The sequence below is a fragment of the Carlito syrichta genome, unplaced genomic scaffold (assembly GCF_000164805.1).
Source record: "Carlito syrichta isolate Samal-C Ts95f unplaced genomic scaffold, Tarsius_syrichta-2.0.1 Scaffold314813, whole genome shotgun sequence".
In the NCBI taxonomy this organism is placed as follows: domain Eukaryota; kingdom Metazoa; phylum Chordata; class Mammalia; order Primates; family Tarsiidae; genus Carlito; species Carlito syrichta.
The window spans coordinates 328382-336668 of NW_007258909.1; the positions used below are offsets into that span (position 1 = coordinate 328382).

Consider the following 8287-nt stretch of genomic DNA (forward strand, 5'->3'; position numbering starts at 1 on the left):
GCCTGTAATTCTGGCTACTTGGAAAGCTGAGGCGGAAGAATCGCTGGAGCCCAGCAGGTCGAGGCTGCGGTGACCGGGAGCGGCCACTGCACTCCAGTCTGGGCAACCGAGTGAGACTCCAACTCAAAAAAAAAAAAATAAGTGCAGCAGATAACTTGCAAAAGTGGCTGCAATTATTCTCCTCTCTCTCCATGTTCCTTGAAACATGATGGGAGCTCCTTCCATCAAGAGATGGAGTCTATTTTCTCACCTCCCGAATCAGGGCTGGGGCTTTGGCTAACAGAATTAACAGGAAGTAACCTTGTTCCAGTTGCAAGGTCTAGGCCTCAAGAAGCCTTACTTGCCTCTGCACTCTCTCTTAAAAACCCGGCTAGCCAGTTGTAGATTAAAGACCACGTTGAGCAGAGAGAGGAGCTGAAGCTATCTTAGAAGAGGCAGCCCCCAACCCACCCAGCAGACTGTAGAAATGAGTGACCCTGGTCCAGGTCAGAAGACCTGCCCTGATTCACAGAACTACTCAGCTGAGTCCTGCCCAAATTGTCAACCTACAGAATCAAGAGCTAAATAAACAGTGGCTGTTAAAAACCACAAATGAAACTGATATTGTGGTGGTGTAAAGCAGCAAAATCTATTCTGATATAGTAAGAGATGGTTCTTCATGAATTCATTCCATGAACATTTATCAAATGCCTTCTATATTTCAAGTAGTGCCCCAGCAGTTACTGAGGACACAAAGATTAATACGCAATAGTGCTTGTAATTGTAGACACTTCCTCTAACCACACTAAGAGAGGGACAAATAATAGGGTCTACTTAAAGACTAGGAAGGTTCAAAGAGGCCACAACTGAGCTGGCTTTTAAAATAAAAATAGTAATTCACCAGGTAGGTATGGACACTGGAAGTAGAAGAAACAGCATGTACAAAAGCATAGATGCAGAAAAGAACTCAAGGAATGTTCTAGGAATGGAAAATAGTTTAGGACAGATGGAGTGTGGGGAGGAAATGCCAGATGACGGAGCAGAAAAAACAGAGTGAAAGCAAATAATGAAGGGTCTCACGTTATAAATCACGCTTAGGGACTTGAATGCTTCTTGTGGCGGTGGAGAGCTACAAATCGTTTTTAAGAGGAGATAGCATGATTAAATCTGTGTTTTAGGAAAAGAAGGCTGATGACAAATGGAAGATGGATTATAGGCAAGAGTACGAATCAGAGAGATCAGTTGGGAGGCTATTACTACAATCCTGAAGAGATTAAAGACCCTAAACCATGAGGTAACGAACATGAGGAAGAGAAGATGTCTTTGAAAGATGTTTCAGCACCGGGAGACTCAGAAGCCTTGATGACCAACAAAATATGGGATGTGAAGGTGATAAAAGTTGTGCAGGAGTCAGGGATAGTCCCAAGAGAGAATTCTAGACAAATGCTAAATATATTAATTAGGACAGGAAAACAGAAGAGCAGACTGGAGAGGAATAATAGGTGTTTTGTATGAAGGTACCCATGGGACATCCAGAGAAAGATGACCAGGAGGCAGGTAAGGATACAGATCTGGACTCTGAGTTGAGGGACAAGTGGTGGGAGCAGGGATAAAGACCAGGAGAATCTGAGGAATATGGGGCAGGAGGAGGAGGACAGCTCAAGACATGAAAGTGAACATGAATACAGTGCATTATGGGATAATATATAAAGAGAAAAAGTTAATAAATGGTAGAATCCTGAAGGGCTTAGGAAAGAAGCAGCAGCAATTATCCTAGGGGATGGAAGAGGAGAGGGGAAGAATCATTCAGCAAGCACAGATAACAAATTGAGAAAGCATGGAAATCTATCCATTTTGTCACATTCTTTCCTATAGCTAAGTCACCACTATGCTCTTCCCTATGGTTCCTCCCACTCTAGAAGGGGCACTAAGTGCGTAATCAGTGCTAAGGGTAGACAGCAATGGGGGCCATGGGGCCACTTGAGTAATAGTGTCTTTGTTGGCCGGGCTTGGTGGCTCAGCCTGTAATCCCGCACTTTGGGAGGCAGAGGTGAGTGAATTGCCTGAGCCCGCAGGTTCGAGACCCACCTGGGCAACTTGGCGAGACCTCCTCTCTACAATAAATAAAAAAAAAAATTAGCTGAGCGTGGTAGCGTGTGCCTGTAGTTCCAGCTACTTGGCTGGAGGCGGAAGGATTGCCGGAGCCCAGCAGGTCGAGGCTGTGGTGACCGGGAGAGTGCCACTGCACTCCAGCCTGGGCAGCAGAGTGAGACTCAAAAAAAAAAAAAAAAATTGTGTCTTTGTCCATGTAAACACATTTTTTTTTCAAACCCCTTTTCTGCCACCTGCTATAGCAAAGAATATCACAAACTTTCATATTTAGGGCACATATTTGAAATATACTTACAGTTAATTTACTACATCTTCCAGATTGTCTCCAATGTTTTCAGTAACTAAAAAGGAGGTTTTAAGAAATAACCCAGAAATAAGCAAAGATTTCATGAATAGAACACAAAAAAAAATAGCCATAAAAGAAAAAAAAAAATTGGATTTCATTAAAAGTCATCAAAAGATACCGTTAAGACAATGAAAAGACTATAATACAAAAAATATTTGTAATACATATCTGACAAAGAACTCATGTAGAATATAAAATGAGTATTACAGAGAAATAAGAAAAAAAACCCAATTCAAAAATGCGCAAAAGATTTGAACAAGCACTTCACAAAAGGCTATCCAAATGCCAATAAGTATATGAAATGGCATTTAGCATCATTATTCCCCAGGAAATGCAAATTAAAACCACAAGGACCACCTCATATCCACTAAGATGGTTAATTATCAAAAATATAGCTGGGCGAGGTGGTTCAGGCCTGTAATCCCAGCACTTTGGGAGGTGGAGGCAAGAGGATTACCTGAGCTCAGGGGTTCGAGACCAGCCTGAGCAACATGAGACCTCGTCTCTACAAAAAATTAAAAAAAATTAGCCAGACGTGGTAGAACATGCCTGTGGTTCTAGCCACTTGGAAGCTAAAGCGGAAGGATCACCTGAGTCCAGCAGGTCGGTTGCGGTGGCTGTGAGCATGCCACTGCACTCCAGCCTGGGCAGCAGAGTGAGACTGACTCAAGATAATAATGATAATAATAATAATAATGTGTCAGTGAATACATGGAGAAATTGGGAACCCTGTGCACTGCTGGTGGGAATGTACAATAATGCAGCTGTTATGGAAATAGTATGGCTGGTTCTAAAAAAAAATTAATAGAATTATCATGACCCAGAAATTCCACTTCTGAGTATACACTCAAAAGAACTGAAAGCAGGGATTCGAAGAGGTGTCTATACATCCAAGTTCATAGCAACATTATTCACAATAGACAAAAGGTGAAAGCAACCCAGTGTCCACTAAAAAAATGAATGGATATACAAAAATGTGGTGTACACAAACACACATACATACACACACACACACACACACAATGGAATATTATTCAGTCTTCAAAATGAAATTCTAATGCATGCTAAAATACAGTTAAACCTTAAGGACATTATGCTAAGTGAAATAAGCCAGTCATAAAAAGGTACATGTTGTCTGATTCAACTTATATGACATACATAAAGTACTCAAATTCATAGAGACAAAAGGCAAAATGGTGGTTGCTAGGGCTGAGGGAAATTGGGCATTATTTTTTAAAGGACACAGTTTCAGTTTTGCAAGACAAAAAAGAGTTTTAGAGGTGGGTAGTGCTTATGGTTACACAATGTGAATGTCCTTTTTTTTTTTTAGTTGGAGTCTCACCTTGTCACCCAGGCTGGAGTGCAATGGCATGCTCATGGCCACCACAGCCTTGGCCTGCTGGGCTCAGGTGATCCTTCCGCTTCAGCCTTCTGAGTAGCTGGAACTACAGGCACATGCCACCATGCCCAGCTAATTTTTTTATTTACTGTAGAGATGAGGTCTCACCTAGCTGCCCAGACTGGTCTCGAACCCATGAGCTCAGGCAATCCTCTCACCTCAGCCTCCCTAAATGCTGGGATTATAGGTGTGAGCCACCGCGCCCAGCTGTGAATGCACTCAATGCCACTAACTGTACACTTTAAAATAATTAAGATGGTAAAGTTGTATATATGTGTCTTTTACTACAATTAAAAGTAACATATTTTTAAAACCCACAAGGTGATACCACTGTGCCCTACCAAAAAAGATAAAATTAAAAAGATAGATAAAATCAAATGTTAATTAAAATGTAGACCCAGGCCAGGCATGGTGGCTTATACCTATAATCCCAGCACTTTGGAAGGCCGAAATGAGAGGATTGCCTGAGCCCAGGGGTTCGAGACCAGCCTGGGAAACTTGGTGAGAACTCGTCTCTAAAATAATAAAAAATAAAATAAGGAAAGAAAATGTAGATCCAACTACTGGTACAACTTAAATTGATACAATCACTGTGGAAAACTGTTTGGCAATATCTACTAAAGTTAAATACACGATTGCCCTATTAGCCTGCAATTCCAGATAAGTGAGTGGGCATGTGTACCAAAAGACATAAGCAAGAATGTTCACAGCTGCTTTATTCTTACTTGCCCAAACTGGAAACAATCCAAAGATCCAACAGAGAAATGAATAAACAAATTGTAGTATATGCATACAATGGAATTACTTCTCAACAATAGATTAGATGGAACTACTAATACACAAAACCGTATGGATGAATTTCATACACATTATGTTACATGTAAGACATACAAAAAAAAGAATTCCTACTATATGATACTATTTATATGGAGCTTAAAAGCAGACAAAACTAGTAGATAGTTTTTAAAAATCATAATGTGGTTACCCTTACATTGGAGGGGAGACAAATACTGAATAGAAGAGGATGAAGAAATGTTCTGGGGTGCTGGAAATGTTTGTTCTACATCTTGACCCAGGTGATGGTCACATGGCATACACACATGTAAAATTTCATTGAGCAGTATACTTTAACACATTTTACACTTTATTGTGTGTATGTTCTGCCTCAAAAGCAAAAATATCTCTAAAGCACCTAATGTCTACAATTTTGTATGCCATAATTTAAAAAAAAGGAAATCTCAACCTTGCTCTTTTTCCTTTTGACTTAGATCAGACCCTGTACCTCTTAAACACATTGGGGGATAATTAGTTACTTCTGAGTTTCCTGAGTCAGATAATAAATTTGAGTCTCAGGCAATGGAAACTTATGTGTTCCCAAATGTTCAAGAGCTTTCCTGAAGCCACTCCTTATCCATGGGATCCTAACAGTGAGAACCTTTCAGTCTTTAGTCTATAGTTTCTGAGTCGGAGCTCCCAATTTTCTTTCTACTGAAAAGTGTCCGATTTGATTTTTTTTTAACCTTCAAGACCAGCATCCAACTTTGTTTAACACCCTCATTAACAGGGGCTAAACAAATCTCTCCTCAACTGTAAAGGCAGAATGTCAAAAATCACAAGGCATCACCACATTCCGGCACTGCGATAAACGCGCACCCTGCCCCCACCCCCAAGAAGAGAAAGCTTCATTCCCTTTTACAGCCATTTTGATGCCTTGGCCTTTACACAGCCAACACAGTAACTTTAGCTTCCCTGTGAAAGTACCAATAGCTATGGCCCACCATTCTCAGGGAAGAAAATAAAAATCCACAAAGGTAAACTATTTCCCCCCTCTGGCTTTTCTGTCATTCAGAATGATGTGCTGACCAGTTGTTGAAAAAGGACCTTAATATGCAAAACCTTGCATTTTAATGATAATGAAAGGCAAATTCTTTCGAATTGTGTCACAGTGAATAACTTTACACACTTGATTGTCTCTCATCTGCATATAACTCATCCTTATTTTAGTCAAGCAGGCAAATTAGCGGGCCTGGAAAAGCAGCAGGGTAGTAGGAGAAAAATAAGGAGGTTAAAAACAAAGGACTTGGTTTCAAAGGAGCCTCCTAATGCATCTGTATTCTGATCAGTGTCATGTCAAATCAGTAGTGAAATGCAGTTTTACTACAAGCCAATACTGTTATTGGTTCAACCCTGTGACTTTATTAACAGTATCCCAAATGAAATTATTCAGAACAATTAGCAGTTTTATACAGTTTTGGGAAAAGTGTTTCTAAAAGCAAGTATCAAGCACAACTGGTTAAATGCAAAGCCACGTGGTCACAATGGAAAAATAATGCTTCCGTTTTAGAACAGTAAAAAGTCACAACATGCAGTATTTTTATTTAAATACATTGCCTGAAATAGATTAAGCTTGTTTGCCCTCTGAAATATCAAAGAAATTTATATAAATGTCAAAATATTGAACATAAGAGCAAATGGGTAGTACTGCTGGAATGCAATAATTATAAAGCCAGATAGGTGGATTAATTGTCCCTACATACCTGTGGTTTTTCAGATTCCTGTGCTTGCTTACTCATGTACATTCAACTCTTATTTTTCAGAAACCACTTCTGGAGGCTTCTGTTTTGGCTTCTACACTGCCACCTGTAGACATAAAAGAGAAATAAATCATGCATTATTCGTCAACAATGCATCTTTTCCAGGCATCTAACAGGGACATTTGGCGGAAAAGTGGCAAAATATTTGCTCCAAAAAACACAAGTGTTATTTCTCTTCTGAGTGAAAACTGTCTACGGTATCCCTCCCCTCCAATGTTCTGATAAATTATTTGATTAGAAATTAAAACATACATAAGTCTCAGATCATCAACTATACACCACTCAGATCAATTCATTAAAGAAAGAGATAGAGTCACAGAACCCAACTTACAGTCATTTCAACATCTGTCGTTTGAAAATAGAATACAGCTTCACTTTGTTAATCGGATAATTAAGAATTCTGTAAATTACCACAAAGAAAAAAGAGAGGGAGAGACCCAGGCTAAGGTTACTTTACCACAAGGCTGCAAGATGTCTATTTAAGAAAATAATAATTCTAACCTGAACTAGAGTTTTGTCCAATATACAGCAGTTTGGTGAAGTATTTTCATCACAATACCCTATTCCTTAATTGAATATGAATGAGTGCTGAAAAGATCTTTCTGACACTCCACGAATTTTAATACAGGTAGGTCCTTTTACCTTTAAAAAAAAAAAAAAAAGTCAGGAAAGGAACAGACAGCGGAATAAAAATCCATGAGTACCAACAAGCTCAAGCAGCCATGAAATGAGAGTGTGAGTGCGTCTATCGGAGAGAGACGGAGACAGACAGACGGACTCTGGAGTTAACTGCGAATAACAGACCGCGGCGCGCAGCTTTTTGCCTCTCCCGAGTCCCACAGTCTACGCAGGACAAGTGTCTCAGATCCAGCACCTAAATCAAAAAATACAAGCACCCCCCCATCCCTACCACCCAGGCGAAACAGCGCCAGAATCCACCGAGTGAGCTTGCTAACCAAGCCCGCTACCCCGCAAACCCCAGGGCTTCTTTATCCCCAACAAGAGATCCGTCCCACTTACCCGTAATTTACTTTAACGCCTCGAAAGCCCGATTTGGTTTATATAATTGCAGCAAATCCAGGAAAACCAAGTCTCCTTGAGACATCTCCCTCTCCCTAGGACGGATATTCACACACAACACTTTCCCTTCCCTCCCAACCCGAACACGCGCTGGACCATCCCAAGAGGGTCTTTGGGGACCCGGCAGAGACCAATACTGCTCCCACGTGCCTCCATTAACCCTCGTCCAAACGTGCACAAGGCTCCAAGGGCATGTACACACTCAGCCCTCGGAATAAGTTCGGCAAACCCATTCCCTCCCCCCATCCATCCCCTCCCTGTCCCTGAAAGCGTGAGGAAACACCCGAGCGCAAGCACCGGCCCCGGCAGACAATACTCGAGCAACTCTAGCCTTCCCCGCACACGCCCCGGCCGGTCCTGCCACCACTCTCTCATTCCATGGCTCTTACAGTCTTCGGGCCGGGAACAGGGGGCGTCCTGATGGTCGCTGGGTGTGGACGGTGAAGAGGGGGTAACCTGCACACACCACCGAGACTGCGGGCGGGAAAGAAGATCGCAGTTCTCCAAAGCCGCACGAGTGCTCAGCTCCTCAGAGGGGTGGGGGTGGGGACCACGGGACCCGAAGGAGCGAACCCTAAGGGAGGCAGCTCTTCTGTACCTCTTCCCCACCTAGCACACAGCGCGCGCACGAGCGCGCACACCAGGGGGCCAGGCACCTTCTTCCCCCAGCCCCCAGAGCCGCCCAGCCCTCGCCCCCAAGCGCGGATGCCTAGAAGAGAGGGCATCCGGCGCGCTGCGAACCGGGGAGCGGGCAAAGCGCCGCGCTCGGGGGTGCCC

The 8287-nt window shown here is 42.4% G+C and overlaps 1 long non-coding RNA gene across 1 annotated transcript; it reads right to left on the minus strand.

Moving 5' to 3' along the window:
• Window positions 1–5718: 5718 nt before the first annotated feature.
• LOC110594361 lies at window positions 5719–6479 on the minus strand. Its single transcript, XR_002481212.1, has 2 exons — window positions 6374–6479; window positions 5719–5862 (listed from the first exon to the last, which is right to left on the minus strand). It is a non-coding gene; the product is annotated as an uncharacterized LOC110594361 (long non-coding RNA).
• Between the last annotated feature and the right edge of the window lie 1808 nt (window positions 6480–8287).